Raw genomic sequence first — 22,642 nt, 5'->3', positions numbered from 1 at the left:
AAATTGTTTCAAAAGGCTTTTAAAAAGTTAGAACAGATGAAGATAGAGTGAAAATTTTAAATCACACTTTCTTCACAGTAACAACTCAACATTTCAGTCAAAATGTTTACTGTAACAATCTTATGATGAACATCATTAAAACAACCTATGCATCACCAAGCACACCGTTGGTGGTTTTTCTTAAGGTAGGTATCCAGAACTGGAGTTGCTGGATCAAAGTACACATTTAAAACCATAGGAAATTGTGCCACTATCCACACAGAGTTTGTACCAGGATACACTCAAATCAACAGTGTGTGAGAATCAGCATATACTCACCCCCTTGCCCACACTGTTAATTTTTTTTTAATTGCAATACAGTTGATTTACAGTGTGTTAGTTTCAGGTGTACAACAAAGTGAATCAGCTAGACGTATAGTTATATCTACTTTTTAAATATTCTTTTCCCATATAGGTCATTACAGAATATTGAGTAGAGTTCCCTATGCTATGCAGTTTGTCCTTATTAGTTATCCATTTTATAGATAGTAGTGGAGAAGGCAATGGCACCCCACTCCAGCACTCTTGCCTGGAAAATCCCATGGATGGAGGAGCCTGGTAGGCTGCAGTCCATGGGGTCGTGAAGAGTCAGACATGACTAAGCAACTTCCCTTTCACTTTTCACTTTCATGCATTGGAGAAGGAAATGGCAACCCACTCCAGTGTTCTTGCCTGGAGAATCCCAGGGACGGGGGAGCCTGATGGGCTGCCGTCTATGGGGTCGCACAGAGTTGGACATGATTAAAGTGACTTAGCAGCAGCAGCAGCAGCAGCAGTGTGTATATGTCAGTCTCAATCTCCCAGTTTACCCCCCTCACACCATCTTGCCCTCTGGTAACCATAAGTTTGTTTTCTACATTTGTGACTTGATTTCTGTCAACTCTTTACTGTGTGACAGGCAAACATGAATATGCATTCCTGGTTTTACCTGTATTGTTGAATATCTTCCCAGAGACATACTGACACTTTGAAACCTTCTAATCTTTTTCCTGATCATATACTTCAACCAATTGTCTATTATTTTTAATTGCCTATTATTTTTCCTTATGAAATTTAATTGAACTGTACTGCTTTCACCAGTGTAATTCAATAATGTATCAACAAAATTATGAACATGTATCCTCTGCTGAATATGTTGAAAATATTTTCTTCCATTTTACACATAACTTTTAATTTTGCTTTGGTGAAAAATAGATTCGTTTTGTAGAATCAAACTGAATTCCTGGTTTTCCTGATGTCTTTGAGATTTGGAGTGTCATTTGAGAAATCGAATTCAAGAATGGTAAAAATGTTCTCCCATTCGTTCATCTAATAAAAATTATTCAGGCCGAGAATTTACCTAAAATACATTCTCATATATGGGATGAGGCAAATAACTAACACTTTATTTCCAAGTGTATGGTCAAATTGATACAACACCACTGAATATCCACTCTTTTGCTCAGATATAAAAAATAGCATCTTAACCATTTATTAAAAGTTGGGGCTTCCCAGGTGCCACTAGTGGTAAAGAACCCACCTGCCAATGCAGGAGATATGAGACTCAGGTTCCATCACTGGTTTGGGAAGATCCCCTGGAGGAGGGCATGACAACCCTGAGAGATGGGATGGGGAGGAAGGTAGGAGCAGCTTCAGGATGGAGGGACACATGTACACCCATGGCTGATTCATGTCAATGTGTAGCAAAACCCACCACAATATTGTAATTAGCCTCCAATTATAATAAATAAATAACTTTTTAAAAATTATCTTAGTATTTCTAATGAGAAATAAGGTTCAGTATATCAGCTGAACTGCAATATAAGGTGGAACAGGAAGATTTCACTTTATTCAGAATAAGTTCTTTAATTAAACACCCTGGTAAATGCCTTGGAGAATGTTCTCCATTATTTTATTTTCAATTTGATTTTGGTATTTTTTAGTATCTGTTCTTATTGCCCTGGGATTTTTTTCAATACACAGTGTAATATGTTTAGTTAATCAATTTCCTCCTTTTTTCCAACTTCTAGAAATTTCTCTAAATTTATGAGCCACCTATCCCACCAGTTCTTGCTTACAAGCATTCTTTGATGTTGGCTATTTTTTATAATTTTAGGAAATAATGCATAGGTAACAAAGTTCATGGGTATAATCAGCTTGCCATAATGATCAAATCTCCAATGTTAACACATTTTATAATTCTTTGAGTCTGTGTTCTCTATGTTACCATGAAAACTGAGTTATTTTGAAAGTCTCACTCACCTTTATTTCCAATCTTACACTTGATTTAACTATTCATAAGTACAACTGGCTTTATTGATAGTTTTTGTTATGACAAAAAAATTGGGCATCATGATTCTCAACATGATGAAAGCAGTCTTGAAGTAAAATTAAGGATACAACTTTGATCTTCTAAATATTTATTCAAGTTTTAGAGAATTATTCCAGCAGCTCCTCAGTTATGAACTAAAGTAAACATAATTAAAGTAAGATGTATTATAAAGCAAATTAGAGGTCAGGCTTCAATTTTTTCAAACTTTGAACTTTGCCTCTCCTCTGATTCCCCATATTTCAAAGGATGGCTCCACCTACTACTCACTACCCCATATCTGTGTGCCCTTCTCAATTAGTCTCACACTTCTCACAGCTAAAACCTCGCCAAGTACTGAGGATCTGACTTCCTAAATACTTCGTTTTTATTATTGCAAAATGTATATAACATAAAGTTTGTCATTTTAACTATTTTGAAGTGTACTCTTCAGTACTATTGAATTCAGTACTAAAGACAATTGAATCAAGTTTTGCCTCCCTACTACAATGACCCTCTTGGGGTCAACTCAAAAATCATCTAATGTCCTGCTTCCTTCCATAAATGATGGGTTATCCAGATGATTAAATAGTTTAAAAATGCTATAAAATAATTTTAATAATAAGAAAATACTCAATATAATTTTACACAAAGACATTTATATTCTGGGAGTTCTCACTTCCTTTCTTCATGTGGTGTTTTTATTTTGTTTTGTTTTTGTTTGTGGCCTAGAGTTCCTTTCTGAACTGTTTGAAGGTGTTATAATCCTATTCTTTTAAGGCCCAACCGAAATGCTATTACTACTGTGACTTATTCTCAGTTTCCCCTTTTTTATATTCATATTCTATACTTACATAATGTTATATGTCAGGGTTTTTAAAAATATATTATGTCGTCATTGGTAATGATATTTATATAACTATCTCCTCTGTTAAAGATAAGTGACTTAAATACAGAATACATCTCTTATTAATAAGAATGGGGGTTCAATATACCAAAAAGATGTATCAATCTTAAACATCAGTTCAGTTCAGTTCAGTGGCTCAGTCGTGTCCGACTCTTTGCGACCCCATGAATCGCAGCATGCCAGGCCTCCCTGTCCATCACCAACTCCCAGAATTCACTCAGGCTCACGCCCATCGAGTCGGTGATGCCATCCAGCCATCTCATCCTCTGTCGTCCCCTTTTCCTCCTGCCTCCAATCCCTCCCAGCATCAGAGTCTTTTCCAATGAGTCAACTCTTCACATGAGGTGGCCAAAGTACTGGAGTTTCAGCTTTAGCATCATTCCTTCCAAAGAAATCCCAGGGTTGATCTCCTTCAGAATGGACTGGTTGGATCTCCTTGCAGTCCAAGGGACTCTCAAGAGTCTTCTCCAACACCACAGTTCAAAAGCATCAATTCTTCGGCGATCAGCCTTCTTCACAGTCCAACTCTTACATCCATACGTGACCACAGGAAAAACCATAGCCTTGACTAGATGGACCTTAGTCGGCAAAGTAATGTCTCTGCTTTTTAATATGCTATCTAGGTTGGTCATAACTTTTCTTCCAAGGAGTAAGCGTCTTTTCATTTCATGGCTGCAGTCACCATCTGCAGTGATTTTGGAGCCCCCAAAACTAAAGTCTGCCACTGTTTCCCCATCTATTTTCCATGAAGTGACGGGACCGGATGCCATGATCTTCGTTTTCTGAATGTTGAGCTTTAAGCCAACTTTTTTACTTCCACTTTCACTTTCATCAAGAGGCTTTTGAGTTCCTCTTCACTTTCTGCCATAAGGGTGGTGTCATCTGCATATCTGAGGTTATTGATATTTCTCCCGGCAATCTTGATTCCAGTTTGTGTTTCTTCCAGTCCAGCGTTTCTCATAATGTACTCTGCATAGAAGTTAAATAAGCAGGGTGGATGAACCTAAAAAGTAAACTTAAAAGTACATTGAGAAAATGATAGAACTAAAAGGAGAGATAAATGAATCACAATTAAAGTTGAAGACTTCACTCCACTCCATTCAACAGAATAATTAGTAGTAAGTATGGGATAGAGAAAGGATAAGAATAGAGAAAATATGAAAAATATAACCAACCAACTTGACCTAACTGCCACTTATCAAACATACCATCCAGCATCAAAAGAACATGCATTCTTTTCATGGTCATGTGGAATAAAAGCCAAGATAGATTACATCTTAAGTCATAAGACAAACCTTGACTACTTTATAAGAATTGAAATCATTCAAAGTGTGTCCTCTGGAAAATAATGGTTATATGTATAACTGAATTATTTGCTGTACATCTGAAACTAACATAGCAGCATAAGTTAATTATCAAAAAGAAAGAAAGAAAACTGCATAATTCAGAATTAACTACAGAGAAAAAAAAAGATAACCATTAGGATTATTAGCATCTATTTTGAATGGGCTTCCCTGGTGGCTCAGAGGTTAAAGCATCTGCCTGGAATGCTGGAGACCCAGGTTCAATCCCTGGGTCGGGAAGATCCCCTGGAGAAGGAAATGGCAACCCACTCCAGTACTCTTGCCTGGAGAATCCCATGGAAGGAGGAGCCTGGTAGGCTACAGTCCATGGGGTTGCAAAGAGTCAGACACGACTGAGCAACTTCACTTCACTTCACTTTGCATGTCCTTAATGGGGCTAACTCTTGTTGAGACCCTATCCCTTTTATTCTTCTAAGTTTTTCAGACAATACAATGATAATTTGCTGTTTCATGCTATAAAGATGTTGCATAAAAATGAAGTTTCTCACAAAAAACTTCAAAATTCATAAAACAAACATTTTACATATTTGACCAAATTTTTATATTTCTGTATTTTTAAAGATATTGTGGCCAAAGACAGAAAGCAAGGCACAAACCAGGAAAACAATTTTCAACACATACAGGAGTCAAAATATTTATAATCAAAATACATCAAAAAGAAAAATACAATGCAATGGAAAAACAAAAAAAGAATAAGATAAAAGTAACTCAAGGAAGAAATATAATCAGCCAGTAAATACAAGAACATGTTTCAACCTAAGAATCAGGCTAAGACAACTTGAAAATAAGACTTTTTTTCTCATTTTTAGCAAAAAATGAGAAAGGACATTTTCTAAATATTAATAACAAGTTTTGATAAAGGTGAAAAAATAGACAAGTTCCTCTACTTTTAGTAAAGCCATTTTGGAGATAATTTCTTTTAAATTTCCACTTCTCGGAAAACTCTACCTCTGCTCTACTTTACAGAAGTGCAAGCATGTGTGAATAAAGACTATGTAAGGATAAAAAATTAAACAATTTTAAAAAAAGAAACAAACTGATTATAATGGAATTAACCAAAAATGAGTACAGAGACAGGAGAAATGACTAGATATTTAGAATCCTAAAAAATAATTCAGAAAAGAACTCATAAGGAAAATTATAAAATATTTTACTAGAATAAAAAATGGCTTTAATCATAATCATCAAAAATTAAAAAAGGTTCAAATGATCTTCAACTATGATACATCCTTAACATGGAATACTACCTATCCATAAAAACAATGATCTCCTGATAGATACAACTTCTGAGACACACAACAACATGCTAACTGTCAAGAACTAAGTGAAAGATGCCAGACTGAAAAAAACTCATACTGTATAAATCCATTTATATGACATTATGGGAAAGGTAAATGTAGAAACAAAATATTTCAAAATTCAAAGTTTTCCAGGGGCTGGAAGGGAACTGATTTTAAATGGGCAGCACAAGGGAAATTGTTTGGCTGATAAAAGTCTTGTTTTTATTTTATTTCTGGTGATCTTTATTTAACTGTATACATTTGTCAAATTCCTAGAAATGCACAGGTATGATTTTTTACTCTCTATAAATTTGGAAAGAAAATAAAATGGAAAAAAAATCTATGGATGGCAAAAAAAAACAATCCAAAGTTATCTGGGCAGAAGCCTTTCAAATTCCTTTTCACAAGTTTTTGTTCTTCCTTATTGGAGAAACTGGAGCCAACAACCCCCAAAAGCAGAAAAAAGGCAGAAAAGGAATACCTTCATGATGGTTTCAAAGGAAAAAAAAAGAAAAAGAAAAATGGGAACAGAGAGAATAACTAAGATTCTCTTAATGTCCTTTTTCAGCCCTATTTTTTTTGGGGGGGGGGAGGGGATTGTTTACTGCAGTATTATTTCAGCAATACCCAGTGGGGAATGACCCATTTGTTCACTGCGGAGCAGTAACCCCTTCTATTTCCAATTTGTCCTTTTGAGTGTCCCCCAGTTCTGAGGAGATACCCACTCTGCTGTTCAGCTTGACCATGAGAATTCCTTTTATCTTTCAGTTCAGTTCAGTTCAGTTCAGTCACTCAGTCATGTCCGATTCTTTGAGACCCCATGGACTGCAGCATGCCAGGCTCCCCTGTCCATCACTAACTCCCAGAGCTTACTCAAGCTTTTATCTTTAAATTACCCTCATCCTGGCTGACATGCCAGCTCTTTCTTTCGATGAATTTCTCTAGCTCGAGGTGGCCCAGCTCTCGCTCTGGGAATCAGCTGTTCATTCCCATCTAATAGCCATGAGGAAGTTTCTTTGATCCTTAGACCCTCCTTTGGTTACCCCAGCAGCTGGAGCATGAAGTCTTGGATTACAAACCAGTCTTCAGAGACTGAAAGCACCGAACAGAGACTGAAAGCACCAACTGAAGCATCCAAGAAATGAAATAAGAGAGGTAAGATTTTTAATGGGGCGGGGGGTGGGGGACTGCTATCTTCAATGACTGAATGTACATCCATGCTGCTTCAAACAAATGATTCAATGATTTTAAAATGCCACAGTGGTAAAATTTCTACGTGTTACAGAGAAGAAAGAATCTAGGTTAGAATCAAGCAAACTGATGCTTATCTGATACCCCTTCAATAGAAGCCTTACTTCTCCAGGTCCACTGCCTGTCCCCACTGCTTAAACACCAAGGGTGCAAATGAAGCAGCTGTGACCTGTAACTGCCCAATTCAAGGATTCGTGAAGTGATGTGTAAGAGATGAAACAGTGCTATACCTGTCATGTGTTTACCCTCTTCCCTTCTAACTCAAGAGTCTTCAGTTCAGTTCAGTTCAGTTCAGTCGCTCAGTCGTGTCCGACTCTTTGCGACCCCATGAATCGCAGCGTGCCAGGTCTCCCTGTCCATCACCATCTCCCGAAGTTTACTCAAACTCACATCCATTGAGTCAGTGATGCCATCCAGCCATCTCATCCTCTGTCGTCCCCTTTTTCCTCTGTCGTCCCCTTTTCCTCCTTCCCCCAATCTCTTCCAGCATCAAAGTCTTTTCTAATGGGTCAACTCTTTGCATGAGGTGGCCAAAGTACTGGAGTTTCAGCTTTAGCATCATTCCTTCCAAAGAAATCCCAGGGCTGATCTCCTTCAGAATGGACTGGTTGGATCTCCTTGCAGTCCAAGGGACTCTCAAGAGTCTTCTCCAACACCACAGTTCAAAAGCATCAATTCTTTGGTGCTCAGCTTTCTTCACAGTCCAACTCTTGCATCCATACATGACCACTGGAAAAACCATAGCCTTGACTAGACGGACCTTTGTTGGCAAAGTAATGTCTCTGCTTTTCAATATGCAAGAGTCTTATTGAATGTTAACTCCAGGAGTTAACTGCTCTGTGGAACTCGGGGTAGGTGGCTATGAGTCATATTTTAGTCATACTTCAAAAGAGTAAGAAATAAACCACACTAGTTTTCCCTTGTCATGTTATTCTTTTGCCTTTGATGAACCTGTTAACCTATTCCTTTATGGGTACATTATATCAGTTAATAAATGTAAATTCTAGATTTTTAAATTCAGTGAGATGCTAAGCTTCTTTTTTTGTTTGTTTACATGAGAAATTTCTAACTTTCTGACAGACAACATGAAATGCAGAGTTGAGAATGTGTGAGAAAATATTTGAGTAGAAGCATAGAGATCATAAATATTTCTGCTCATTACTCACATTTTATGGTTTTTTTCCCCCCACATTTTTCCATGAAAAAAGGCTTTCCATAGTGGAAAAGCATGACATTCTTGCCATATGTAGAGCACTTAAAAGTTTTATCTCATCTGCAAAAACTATGGCTGAAAGATGAAGAATGAGTGGGGAGAAGGGCTACAGGGCTTCATGCCATGAAGGAATAACGAATATCCTAAGTTAAGGTTCCTTAATCATTTTGCTGGTAAGATATAGGTGGCCAGGCTATGGTGTAGGAATCTCCTACATTAAAGCTACTGGATATGCTTTAGAAATAGATTAAATTCATATGGTGAAATATCATTGAAAACTGAATTTTTTCATCCCTATCTCTGCCTAACTTCTGCACATCACCCACCCTCCCTAAAATGCTGGCATGCCAGAAATGACATGCTAAAAAAAGAAGTAAACTATGCTGCAGGAATCAGCTATGTAATAATCACTAACAGCTCTGCCACAAATATGACAATTAGAACACTCTGCATTTTGAGTAATGACATCCATATTAAGAGGAAACATGAGCAAGGCTCTTCACTGATGAGCCAAACCCATTTCCTGAGGGGCATATCTATTGACTAATTTTAGAATTTCAAAATAAAACCAAGTTGGCATCTTTTTATTTTGTGCAAGCAGAAAGTGAACAGAGGAGGGAAATAGGAATAAATGGAAGTTACTGAAAGATTGGTGGCTGTGGTGGGGGCCATTCTGTGCTGGGCATTTGATATTTCCAAGAGATCCATCATGTTGCAGTGGCGTCTCACATCTGCTCACTTCCTCACACCTTTGTGTTCATGTGAGGTGATGCCACAGTCTGGCAAGACCACATCTTTCCTCCACTCGCTGCTGTTTATTCTGGCTCTTTAGAAATATGTCCTTGTTGCTGTGGTGATCTCAAGATGAGTCGGGAATGTTGATTTTTCAGTGTGTGTTCTTCCAAACTGGCCATTTCTTTGGCAGTCTAATTCAGTGAAGGCAGTAAGAATGAGTCATGTTATCCAAACAGAGAGAAATAAAACCACAGCTAGCTCACCATGAGACGCCTGCTGCCAACATAATGCCTGCTGCTGCTGCTGCTGCTGCTGCTGCTGCTGCTGCTGCTGCTAAGACGGCATGGCACCGTCTATGGGGTCGCACAGAGTCGGACACAACTGAAGCGACTTAGCAGCAGCAGCAGGCGTTATGTTGGCAGCAGGCGTCTCATGGCGAGCTTTCCTGTACAGTCTGGCCGACTGTTCCCTCAATTGCCTAAGGTGAGAAACTCGTCACCAGATATCACTGCACGTAGGATGAGAAGACTTCCTGACCCGGGGCTCCTCAGAGATGGGTCTCAGCACGGCCCTAGAAGGTTTCTTCCTTGGACTTCACCTTGCTCAGAGCTGGACTTGGTGACACGTCCACCTTTATCCTCCCCAAGGAAATAGCGTCCTTCTCCCACCTCACCTGAGACTCTGGAAACACAGCTGTGTGGGGTGCTGATCGGCTCCCATTGGCCACACACTCAGACAGCGTGTTAGCACATAGACAGGCTGCTGTTCTGAAAACAGATCAGTAATAGAACATCTCGGCCCTGACTGAGGAGCTGAGCTTGATAAGAGCAGCGGAAAGTGAGGGAAAATCTGGGAGTGGGCAGGACAGAGAGAAGGGCCATCCCATCTCACTAGGGCGACAGGCCCACTCATGGAACTGCTACTTTCTATTTTCGTAATGTCACCACCCTCACTGTGGCATATCTTGCTCTATAGCTTGTGCTCCTGTTAAAAATGTGTAATGTTCGTGGTCTTCTCGAGCAAGAGAACGTGTTTGTCATTTAGTCAGGCTCACATGACTCAGAAGATGGCATTGATGGAGGAAAAAAAATACCATGATTTTACCACTGTCACTTTAACTCTGTGCAGCTGTCTCACCTCATTTCATTCATTTGATTAAAATAAAATAGATAGTTATTTAGGCAAAGACAGTCTCCTGTGCCTCTCTCAAAATAGAAAAAGTTTTGCTGTTGTTGTTATAGAATCATTCCCTGCGGGGACTGAGAAGAATACAGGGGTTTTCACGGAAGTAGAGCCTATGGGCCAGATCAAACTGTCTCCACTTATCCACAGAGCTTCTCAATTCCACACCTTGTCCACCACCTGGTTTATGCCCCAGGGCCCATAATGAGAAGGCAGACATGGAACTTCTTTCTGATTAATTTGAACTTGATGGAAAGAGATCGTGCAGCCTATATCATCTTACATTTATTATGCCCTCTCTGGCCTCCCTGCCCTACAGACCTTCCATCAAGGGGCAAGACAACTGCACCCCAGCCTTCCTGTCCCCCAACACTAACAGTTTGTGCCAGTCACTTAGGGGATCAAGCCCAGATTCCCCAAGCTCTTTGAACTCTCCAAGCCCCAGTAGCCTTCACTTATTCAGCTCTCTCTCTCTCTCCTGCAGTCCCACACCATTTACTCATTGCTATTTGTCTCCACACTTTCTTCATTTCATACGACTCACCAGGAACCACCATTTTCTGTCAGTTGTATGCCATTTTCTGCCTGAACTTCTCTAGCCAAATCGCCTATAAATTTCAAGGTGCAACTCAATGTTGTTGACTTGTAATAGACTTTTTTAGAGGCATTTTAGGTTCACCAAGGTTGACTTTTTATTTCCTTAAACATGTAATGTCTATATGACCATCCTAGTTCCCATGAAGCACTCTCCCTGAGAACTCTGTACCAGACAGGTTAGCACTTTGTTATTGAATCTCATATTATTGCCTAAAGATTTCACACACACCCACTCTCCCACACATACACACTTAATTTTATCCTCAAAATACAATATTCTCCACTCATTTCTTTATTTAAATAAATATTTATGACCATCCTGCCATTGGTCAGGTGCTAATTCTAGACCATATAAAATGTAAAAGATATGATCCCTGCTTTCAAGGATATCACAGATTATCAGTAAGGGTTTGGCACATGCAAAAATAATTACCAGGAAGCAGAAAGTGCTATATCATGATAAGTAAGTGGAGAGACAGAGGTCATTCCTTAAATTTCTTGAAATCATCCCATAGTGATTTTATTTGTTATAGAATTGTAAGCAGCCCCTAACTTTAAAAATTGCTAATTTTAAATTTGATAACTTATGTGAAGTTCATAACAATGTATATCAAAATTGTTATTCCAAAATCTTTTGCTTTATTTTGGTGGAGTCTTAGCTACTGGATCACCTGGAAGTCCCTGGAAAAATATTTTTATAAACATGGACTAATTACATGCAACAATTCTTGAAATACTACTTTTCTTCCCTAAATGTAATAAAGTCAATTAATTTTCCTAGTTGATGAATCTAAGATTTCTTTCATCACTCCCCTTTGGAACATCAAGAAACAAATGGTCAACTCTGACCCATGGTTAAGGCCAAGCTTCCTTTTCTAGCCCATATAAACAGAGGTCTTAGAAGCTCAAAGCTAGATCTTATAGCAGTGAATATGTCATTGAAACACATAAAATGAAAATATACAGAATTTCAAACTTTGACCAACTGGACATACACTCTCAATAAAGTTATTTTGATAGATATTGCTACAATGAAAAAATGGTGACACGTATCAGAGTTGATTTGAATGAGATTTTCAGGATTTTTCAGTTCTAATCTTTGAACTTTCAGAAACACAACCATATATCAGCTCTTGCTTAAGTCTTCATAATGGTATTCTTTAAACTGAAGTTTTATAAAGACAAACAACTAAAAAGTATCCAGTGCTGAAAATACTATAAGATGAAAATGTCCCTGGTCTGAAAATGGACAAAATCTAATTTAAATAGTAACCATGTTGTGCATATAGAGCATTTACTAAGCACTGACTATGGGCTACATACAGTGCTATGTAATAAAGGGTATCTGTTGGTTTTCTGACGGGAAGTGGATGTCAAATGCAGAGAAGGTATTGGGAAGAAAATTTTTTTCCTCTACTCTTCTAGGTTCTTTTGTCTGGCCTAATAGTTAAATTGACATAAAAAAGATTAATAGGAGAAAAAACAAATCTTATGTACCTACAGGGACTCCATAAAGAGTATGAGACCCAAAGAACACCCAGGCAATTGAGGCTTATATGCTATTCTGAGCAAAGGAGACACAGTAAGGGTTTGGAACTTCAAAGGGGTGGAAGGCAATTAAAAGGGAGATGGAAAAGCAAATTTTTGGTAAACAAATATTTGCCAGGTTATACAGAAACAGGTTCTTCCCTGTCTGCCAAATCTAGTTCACATTATACTCTGGTTATCTATGGTGATAGCTCCCTTCCTAGAGCAAGTCCTCTCTATCCAAATTTTTTTAAGCAGTTAGGAAGAAAGTCAAGGTTCTTCCTGAGTCTTTCAGGCCTTGATTGTTTTCAGCTCAAAGGAATTCACATGTCTAAGTGGCACATTTTGGGTAGCTAACTTTGCTCCCCTACAAAAGTTTATTGAAGAGACTTAATGAAGGGACCTGTATGCAGGTCAGGAAGCAACAGTTAGAACTGGACATGGAACAACAGACTGGTTCCAAACAGGAAAAGGAGTATGTCGAGGCTGTATATTGTCACCCTGCTTATTTAACTTATATGTAGAGTACATCATGAGAAATGCTAGGCTGGAGGAAGCACAAGCTGGAATCAAGATTGTCAGGAGAAATATCAATAACCTCAGATATGCAGATGACACCACCCTTATGGCAGAAAGTGAAGAAGAACTAAAGAGCCTCTTGATGAAAATGAAAGAGGAGAGTGAAAAGATTGGCTTAAAGCTCAACATTCAGAAAACTAAGATCATGGCATCTGGTTCCATCACTTCATGGCAAATAGATGGTGAAACAGTGGAAACAGTGGCTGACATTTTTTTTTTTTTCCTCTCGGCTCCAAAATCATTGCAGATGGTGATTGCAACCATGAAATTAAAAGACGCTTACTCCTTGGAAGGAAAGTTATGACCAACTTAGATAGCATATTCAAAAGCAGAGACATTACTTTGCCAACAAAGGTCCGTCTAGTCAAGGCTATGGTTTTTCCAGTGGTCATGTATGGATGTAACAGTTGGACTATAAAGAAAGCTGAGCACCAAAGAACTGATGGTTTTGAACTGTGGTGTTGGAGAAGATCCTTGAGAGTCCTTGGACTGCAAGGAGATCCAACCAGTCCATCCTAAAGGAGATCAGTCCTGCATGTTCATTGGAAGGACTGATGTTGAAGCTGAAACTCCAGTACTTTGGCCACCTGATGCGAAGAGCTGACTCATTGGAAAAGACTCTGATGCTGGGAGGGATCGGGGCAGGTGGAGAAGGGGACGACAGAGGATGAGATGGCTGGAATGCATCACTGACTCAATGGACATGAGTTTGGGTGAACTCTAGGAGCTGGTGATGGACAGGGAGGCCTGGAGTACTGCAGTTCATGGGGTTGCAAAGAGTCAGACATGACTGAGTGACTGAACTGAACTGAACTGAATGAAGGGAATACATGGTAGAGTTAAGAGAAACTAGTAAGAGGTGATAATAGCAACTGAACAAAAATGGCAGCTAGACCTGAAGAGGTAAGGCAAGTTAGGCACTAGAATCTCAAGAAAGTGTACAAATATAAAAGAATGACACCCAACAGGAACTGAAGTCCTTGGGAGAGAAAGCAACCATTGCCAAGTCCTGGCCCAGGAGGGAGGGGACTGAGAGAATAAATACTCAGATTGCTTGTGTGTCTCTTTGCCAGAAAGCTATGGTGCTCAACTGACACTGTCCATTGAGGTCAGCGTCCGGAAGCACAAAGCATAGTGGAGAATGTGAGAGAATTGATCTAGAGGGACAGATGGGGAATATTCAACATGAAAACCTCCCTCCTCTTAAATGGGGAATGAAAATGTGTGACCTTTTGTGGAAATATCAAACTCCTCAGTTGGGGGAATTCCCCGTAAGATTCATAAGGGACTAGAGCGTGTCCATCACTATTTCATGACAATCTTCTCATTTATTACCTTATTTTCATACCAAAAAAGAGATAAATTGTTTTAAAGCAACATCTATTGTCTTCTTTTTTGCCCCTGGGCTTTGGCTAAAGTTTTGTTGTTTTGGGGACAGTGCTTCCTAAGTCTTCCAAAGTATTTTCCAAAATTGCTCTAGCACCTGTGACAGAACGGGCTATGCTTGATTAACAAACATTCTCAAAATTACTGCTGTTCAAATTAAAAGGTGGCTTTCTACTCCTTCAGGTTCAGCTATATCCCAATAAAATCTCAAAATAAAGATCATCTAGCTTTCTATCCCCTTTTCAAAGAAGTTCTTATCTCCCCTATCATCAGCATTAAACTTTCCTAATAGGCACTGAGATTGCAAACTCCTTTAGAACAATATCTATTAACCATGTCTCACAGGATGATTAAACCATCTCCGACACGCTGTTATTGCCAGACAAGATATAAAGAGTTTTTACTGGCTTTGGGTTGGCCCAAATGCACGAAGTCCTTGCCATGCTTCCTCCAACAAACCAAACATATGTAAACCCTTGCATAGGGGAATCTGTGACTGGGTTTGGTCCCAAAGAAGTTCTAGATCCTTTGAATAGTTCCAGACACTACTGGCTTTTCAAAAAGAATTTTAGGACTAAGATTAACTTGAACTTGAAAACTCATTGCCTCCGTATAAGGCAGAAACAATTTAGACCTATACCTTCCACACGTACATTTCTGGGATTAGCCAAAATTGAGGATCAGGTCCAGAGACTATAGACAGATGGAGTAGTGTTCACGGGACAATCTCTGAAGTCATTTGAAAAAGAACCAGGAAGGAGACCATAGCTGTATGATAAATGGATATTTTTACTGCTGCCTGCTCCTTGGTCTAGCCATAGCCAGTCCAGTAAGTCCTCAGGCATTACTGTGCTAATGAATAAAAAATCCAGCTTAAAAGCATAGCTTTAAATCCAAGTGCCTTCAGCTTTTGGAAACTTGTTTCTATTTAAGACAGCCTATCCATTTTACAATCTCAGAGAGAGAGAGAACATGCATAAGCACAAGAAGTTCTCAAAAAAAAAAAAAGAAAGAAAGAAAAAATAATAATAATGTTGAATTTATTTGTACAAACTTGGAATTCTAAATCCTCCCACAGGTCCAGAAGCCCAGCTGTTGGGTCTTTTCCTCGCAGTTTTCTAAATCTCTTGGAATCTTTGCAAGTGTATATGTCTTTAATATTAATACAACATGTTTCCGTTCAAAGTATGGCCCTATCATTGCTGTGTTTGGGACATGTGGACATTCAGAATGCCCTGGGAGGCAGAAAATGACTCTTATCTGATGACTGGTGGTTATCCCTGGGTGGAAAAGGAGATGGCAGTCTACTACATTTCTCTGTGTGGAGCTGTATGTGCCCTGTAGAAGCCACATCACAGGTGCCCATTAGGCCTCCAGACTCTCAGTAGAGAAGCTAATGCAGAAGCAGAGTTTCAAAGCTCTACTCTCTCTGACACACACATTTGTGTGGGGCCTGCCTTGATGCTGTATAGTTCCCTTTCTTTAGAGAGCACATTCTATGATCTCTTAAGTGATACAGAACACACATACACACACACACATGCCAGGTCAGTTCTTCGGAGAAATAATAATGATAATCATAAGAACCAGCATTTGTTGGATATTTGCTGTTTGTATGGACTATGTTATTTACTCCTCAATAAAGTCCATAAAGTACTACTATTAATCTCTCCATTTTACAATAAGGAACCTCAGGCACAGAGTTTAAACACTTTCCCCCAAAAGTATCAGTATTAGGAAGGCAGTAAATCCTAAGACTACTAGAGTACATCAAACTGGTCATCATTGCTATTGCTCAGTATCACTTGGTGCCAGACCATGATGTGAAAGGGTTGTCATGAATCATACTGAAGAAACTGATGCTAAAACAATTAAGTTAAATAAGCTGTGAATGTACATACAGCCTTTAGTGTTCAAACTGGGATTCAAAGTCCTGGGTTTCTGATGAAGAATTCTATACTTTTAACTATGTCATATCACCTCATTTCACAACTTCCTTTAGGGGGTGCTATGTGTGACTACAGTTACCAAAACAAAAACAAAAAATCCTCATTTTCAAAGGGTGAAACACACAAAGGAAAGTAACTATTAATGCTCAGCTAACCATGTAAGGATGAGAAGGGGTATAAAGAAGAATTAATATTAATGGTGTAGTTTGGTAAGTGCCAAAGGCTTCCCATGGAGAAGGCAACGGCACCCCACTCCAGTGTTCTTGCCTGGAGAATCCCAGGGTTGGGGGAGCCTGGTGGGCTGCCGTCTATGGTGTCGCACAGAGTCGGACACGACTGAAGCAACTTAGTAACAGCAAAGGCTTCCCAAGGTTTTAACGTGCATTGTATTCTCTAATTCTGATAATAGTACTACAACAGTGCCAGTCAGTAAAACACTCTATCAGTTAACCAAAAATAACAGAAAACTCAGGCCTTTCTTTTGTTTTGTTGCCCTCTCCCTTAGCATGTTAGCTTCTTTATCCACCCCACTTGCCTAGAGAGTGTGAGATAGTTAATTCATGCTAGCCCCATGTCCATTTGATAGACAGGAAAAACTGAAGTAGTAAAAGGTGACAGCTATACTTTGTTTTCCAGCAAAGCTTTCCCAGTAAACCAGTAACTCGTATCTCATTGACCAAAACTGTTTCCAATGGCTACCTCTTGTTACAAGGGAGCCTGAAGAAGTATTTTAGCTGGCCACATTGCTACTGTGGTTCCAGGATCATTTAATAAGGTCCTTTCTTTCTAGCATAACCAAGTATTTAGGGCACCATCTGCAATTCTCATCCCCAAATATGTAACCAGCCATTTCTACAAGAAGCCCTGGTTTTAATTTTTTTTTTTTTAGTCTCCTTTTTGGGTGCTATTTCTATAGACTATTTCATTTATTTCCTCTCTATCCCTTCCCATGCTTTCTGTGTTGGCTATTCTTCAATGTGCACTTATAATTCAGTCTTCATTTAAAGAGTTAGGTTGCTTGACATTTCCTGTCCTTGTGCTTTTGTGCCATCACTTCTGGTTTTCTGGTCACTTTTTCCTTGAGTTCTTCCATTTGTGCTTTGTAGCATTCCTCAGTAACTATAATTGCTCTTTCAAGGAGCTTTTTCATTAGTTTTCTGTTGATTCTTTTATAACGTTAGGTTATAATTTTAATCTGCTTTGTGGAAACCATTTGCAAATGAGTATGTCTATTATCTATAGGAATTTGTGTTACTTTCAACTTTCTTTTGTGTTTTATTCAATAGTATCCACAACACCATCCCAGTTGTGTGTAGGCAGAGCTTCATCCTTTCCTACTGCTTTCATTTTAATGAGATGGACTTCTCTACAAGGATATTCTAGTATATCATTTCCAGCCTCACAGCTCACACTCCCCTCCTGTCAAGTACACGTCTTACAATACAGCCAATTCTGTAGCCAGCCCCACTCTGACTCTCTGAGCCCAGCCTGAGTCAAGTGAACTTCTCCTGCCAGCCCTGGATTTCCTAGTTCCCTCCTTGGCCCTTTCTTCCACCACCATGCACTCTCAGACACTGTTTCTTGGTGACCTGTTCTACTATCCACCTCCTCTGGGCTCCCGAACTCCTGAACTTGTTTGTCTGTCCTTCCCCAGTGCTCTGGAGTTTCTCAGTCTCAGTTATACTCCCGTAGCTCCCGCTCAGCTAGGAGGTCCTCATTTGAGAAGCAACTGTAGGCTGGAGATGCTGGAGATCCCAGAGCTCTCTGAAGCCCTCTGCCCACCCTGCCTGCCCCCTCAGTCCTCTCGTAGTCACCTCCTTCCCGTGAAGCTTCACCAATGATGTAATCTATATGCAACTGAGTTTGTGAATTTTCTCTGTCTCCTAGTTTCACTGACAATATCAAGTTTTTTGGTTTTCATTTGTCTTATTTCTCTACACATGATTTCCAGCAGAAAGGAGATCCCAAAATCAGTTGCTTGGTTATAAAACTCTTGTAAACTACTTGGTTATAAAGTTTAATTTTCAAATTTTTCTGAATAGTTTTAAGAGTATCATTTGCTAAGGGCTACCAAGGGTGAAGCTTGTTGCTATACACTGTGGCTATAATGACTCAGTAGAACAAACCTAAGAGCTAATTGCTGTCTTGATATCATTTTTGAATGGAGTAAGTGAGGTTCAGGAAGGTTAAGTAATTTTTGCTTAACCTGTCACAAAGAGGATAAGTAGAATTGAGATTCAAAACCAGTTTGTTCTAAATCTAGACCCCAAGCCCTGATCCCATGAAATGACTTACCACTTTTCCTGCATATTTTAATATTCCAAGATTAAAATTATTTATGTATTGTTCATACAGTAGTGCATCCTGTCACAGTTTAATATGGACAACCATAAAGACCTTGATTTAAACACTGCACTTTGGTATGGTTCTCTAAGAGCTTCGCATATTTTTTCATTTAGACCTGAAAGTGGAAACCTGACCTCTAATTTTAAGATTAAAAGATAAATATGGCCCACACTGCATCAATTTATATTGAAATAAAAGGAAACCTCTTTAATCTTCTCTCCAAAACTTGACAAAAATATTGAGTTAAAAATAAACATGGTAGCAATGAAGGTGGTATTTTGAAAACACTGTGTATTTTGAAGTCTTAAGAAAGCAGAGTCATTTACATGTTGTCCACCATGATAATTTTTACCTATTCACCTATCAAAATCTTCATAAATTTGTAAGCAGCACAACTGTATTCCAAACAGAAATCATAAATAACTATAGTTTCAAGGTTACATTTAACAAACATCTATTATATGGCAGAGATCTTTTAAATACATAGATATGAAGGTAAAGTATATGACACTTAAGCACATATATATATATATAATTTATATTATATAATATATGCATGTATGTGTATATAGTATTTATATGTATCACATCATAATTTATGAAAATTACACATAATTATATTATTATATGTTTGTGACTAGTGGCCTTAATCTTCAGTTTACAGACAATCAGAGGAGTGAAGAGATCAAAGAACTTCTGAGAAGTGTTTAAGATCCTTATTATTAGGACTGCAAATAGAATGCAGGACTCCCTGACTTCAAGGTCATTCCCAATTTACTTGGGTGCTTTGAAGGCCTAAGTTCAAAAGAAACAGAATAATCTTGCAAAGATGCAAAGTAGAGAGAAACAAGGGAAAGTGAATTTGGAGCTAATTTAGAGTGGAAAGTTTAGCTTCCCAGTGAATTCTGACTATGTGGACACTAGATCATCCTTCCGGGACCAAAAACATGTAGAGGTATTCAAGGAGCAGCCACACTGCTCAAATGCGGTAGACAACATCCAATCTTTCTCGTCATGTCTCTCACATGAGGCTAAAGTCTGAAAGCAGAACTAGAATTTCATGGAGTTTTAAAGTTATATACATTGAACACTAATATGCTTTGTCATAATATTAAACACTCTACATCACAGATAGCATACATTTGTATTTTCAGCTAATATACTTAAACACCATCAACTAAATCAAAATGGCAACACACACCAATCTCTATTTGTGTTCATGCAATTCAGCAGACATCAATGGAATGAGTGCACATGAAGTAAGGAAGGCAAATGCCAGCTAGCTCCTCTAGGCACACATGACAACATGCTTTATGGGGCTCTAAGCACACTATAGGAGCAAGAACCTTTTTTTTTTTTTCTCCATTAATTGGAGAATACTGAGCTCCAATTTCTCTCATATGGAAGAAAACCCTGTTGCTACTGGGACTCTTATGACTCCCAGCAGCCTGACTAACTTCAACTGCACAGCAGTTCAGAATTTACACCATTGTTTTGACATGAATTAGCACAACAGTTAGAATATACACCATTATTTTCCAGACTCAGAAAAAAGCATGTCATTTAAATGACACCTGTTATGGAAAATATGATACTTCTAGGGCTCCAAAATCACTGCAGATGGTGACTGCAGCCATGAAATTAAAAGGCAAATGCCAGCTAGCATTTTCCTTGGAAGGAAAGTTATGACCAACCTAGATAGCATATTCAAAAGCAGAGACATTACTTTGCCAACAAAGGTCCGTCTAGTCAAGGCTATGGTTTTTCCTGTGGTCATGTATGGATGTGAGAGTTGGACTGTGAAGAAGGCTGAGCACCGAAGAATTGGTGCTTTTGAACCGTGGTGCTGGAGAAGACTCTTGACAGTCCCTTGGACTGCAAGGAGATCCAACCAGCCCATTCTGAAGGAGATCAACCCTGGGATTTCTTTGGAAGGAATGATGCTAAAGCTGAAACTCCAGTACTTTGGCCACCTCATGCAAAGAGTTGACTCATTGGAAAAGACTCTGATGCTGGGGAGAGATTGGGGGCAGGAGGAGAAGGGGATGACAGAGGATGAGATGGCTGGATGGCATCACTGATGTGATGGACGTAAGTCTGAGTGAACTCCGGGAGTTGGTGGTGGACAGGGAGGCCTGGCATGCTGCAATTCATGGGGTCACAAAGAGTCGGACATGACTGAGCAACTGAACTGAACTGAAGGTCTATGAAAATATCAAAATTCACTAACTTTATAAAACTGAATAGGTGGCCCTGGTTAAAATAAAAATTCTCACTTTTTAGGAACAGCCAAGTTCTATGTGGCAGGATTCATTCTCTATGGGCTTCCCAGGTGGCTCGGAGGGTAAAGAACCTGCCTGCAGTTGGAGAGGACTGAAGCAACTGAGCAGAGCACAGCACATACATTCTCTATAAGTGAGAGAAGGCCACACTCTCGGTTCTAATGTTAGTCAATCAGCAACCAACTGTCAACTATTGATTCAGTAACTATATTATGAAATGCAGAGGACTAGGTTATGAAGACAATGCAAAAAAAAATCAAATACAGATCCACTTCACAATGATTTCACTAGTTGAGGACACATGCCAAATATATACATACATAAATACTTGTATGTGCTGTGCTGAGTCGCTTCAGTCATGTCCAACTCTTTGCAACCCTATGGAAGGTATCCCTCCAGGCTCCTCTCTCCATGGGATTCTCCAGTCAAGAATACTCTTCCAGGGGCTCCTCCCAACCCAGGGATCGAACCTGCATCTCTTACATCTACTACTTGTATAAAACCTCTTAAAATATAAACTGGGTATTGACTTCAAATTTCCCTCTGAACAAGATGTCAAATCCTTAGCAGCATCTACAACTACCTATGGCAGTGTGCATCCCTGCCCCCTCCATCATCATCTCTACTACTAACTAGCTCCCTGATCACTTTTCTAACCACTCTTCCCCTCACTCAGTCTACTCCAGGCTCAATGGAGTCCCTGCTATTTTTGGAAAACTTGCAGAAAAGCTCAAACATCAGGGTGTTTTCACTGGCAAACTCCACTGCCTGAAACTTCAGCTGTCAGATAAACACACTGCTAACTCTTTTGTATCCTCCACACTTTTGCTCATGTGAGGTATTCTCAGTGACATTCTTTACAGGGAGCTCTACATTGACCATTGTTTACAATTCCATAGGACAGGGATCTATTTTTATTCAACATTATATAGTCATCTCCTAGAACAGCACCTGACACATAGTAAGTATTCCCTAAATATTTGTTAAGTGGATGAATAAACAGCAATTAACTATAAAAAGATGATAAATACCAAATTAGTAATACCAAAAAAAATGTATAGTAAAGAATTAAGATGATAACACAAGGATGGTTACTCATGGTTACAGAGACAAACTAGGTTTGAAATGGACTCAGATGTGATGTGAGAGTCATAAAAGTACAATTGATGGAGATAGAGAACTTCTCAGGGGAGTGGTACCCCCAGATCATTGAGGAGGTGTGGTCATAGTAAATTCAGGAATGAGACTGAAGGGGACGGGACAGGGAAAAGCAACAGAAAGAAGTGAGAAGGCTATGGTGCCTATATTTAGAGTAACTGAAAGAACATACCCAAGTAGTTAAATATCAAATATCATTCAGCCCCTACTTATTTCCGTATGTATCCAAAAAAAAAAATTACAACCATTTTTTTGTGTGAACACAATGAAAATATTGCAACTATGAAAACTGAAACAATATTTCCTTTCTATTGTTTAATACCCTTCTCATTATCAAATTTCCCAGTATTGCAACATTCCTCTCAATAGTTCTTTAAATAATTTTATTTATTCATTTATGTATTTGGCTGTGCTGGATCATTAGTGGGGCATGTGGGATCTAGTTCCCTGAAAAAGGATTGCACTGGGGCTCCCTGCACTGGAAGAACAGAGACTTAGCAACTGGACCACCAGGGAAGCCCCTCTCCCAATAGCTTTATTTATATTAGGATCCAAGTAAG

The 22,642-nt window shown here is 39.0% G+C and overlaps 1 protein-coding gene and 1 non-coding gene across 2 annotated transcripts in view; both read left to right on the top strand.

Moving 5' to 3' along the window:
* The first annotated feature begins 4,744 nt into the window (after positions 1-4,744).
* Positions 4,745-4,816, top strand: TRNAS-GGA (transfer RNA serine (anticodon GGA)). The gene has a single exon. It is a non-coding gene; the product is annotated as a tRNA-Ser (tRNA).
* A 2,148-nt stretch (positions 4,817-6,964) lies between these two features.
* Positions 6,965-22,642, top strand: part of LOC101115943 (zinc finger protein 671-like) — a 53,152-nt gene continuing 37,474 nt past the window's right edge. Inside the window, exon 1 of the mRNA XM_060407744.1 lies at positions 6,965-7,032. The gene's annotated coding sequence lies outside the window, so the exon portion shown is untranslated. The remainder of the gene's footprint in view (positions 7,033-22,642) is intronic.

Source organism: Ovis aries, chromosome X, assembly GCF_016772045.2.
Source record: "Ovis aries strain OAR_USU_Benz2616 breed Rambouillet chromosome X, ARS-UI_Ramb_v3.0, whole genome shotgun sequence".
Taxonomy (NCBI): domain Eukaryota; kingdom Metazoa; phylum Chordata; class Mammalia; order Artiodactyla; family Bovidae; genus Ovis; species Ovis aries.
The sequence above is the reverse complement of the archived record's forward strand: the minus strand, read 5'-3'. Positions and strand labels throughout refer to the sequence as shown.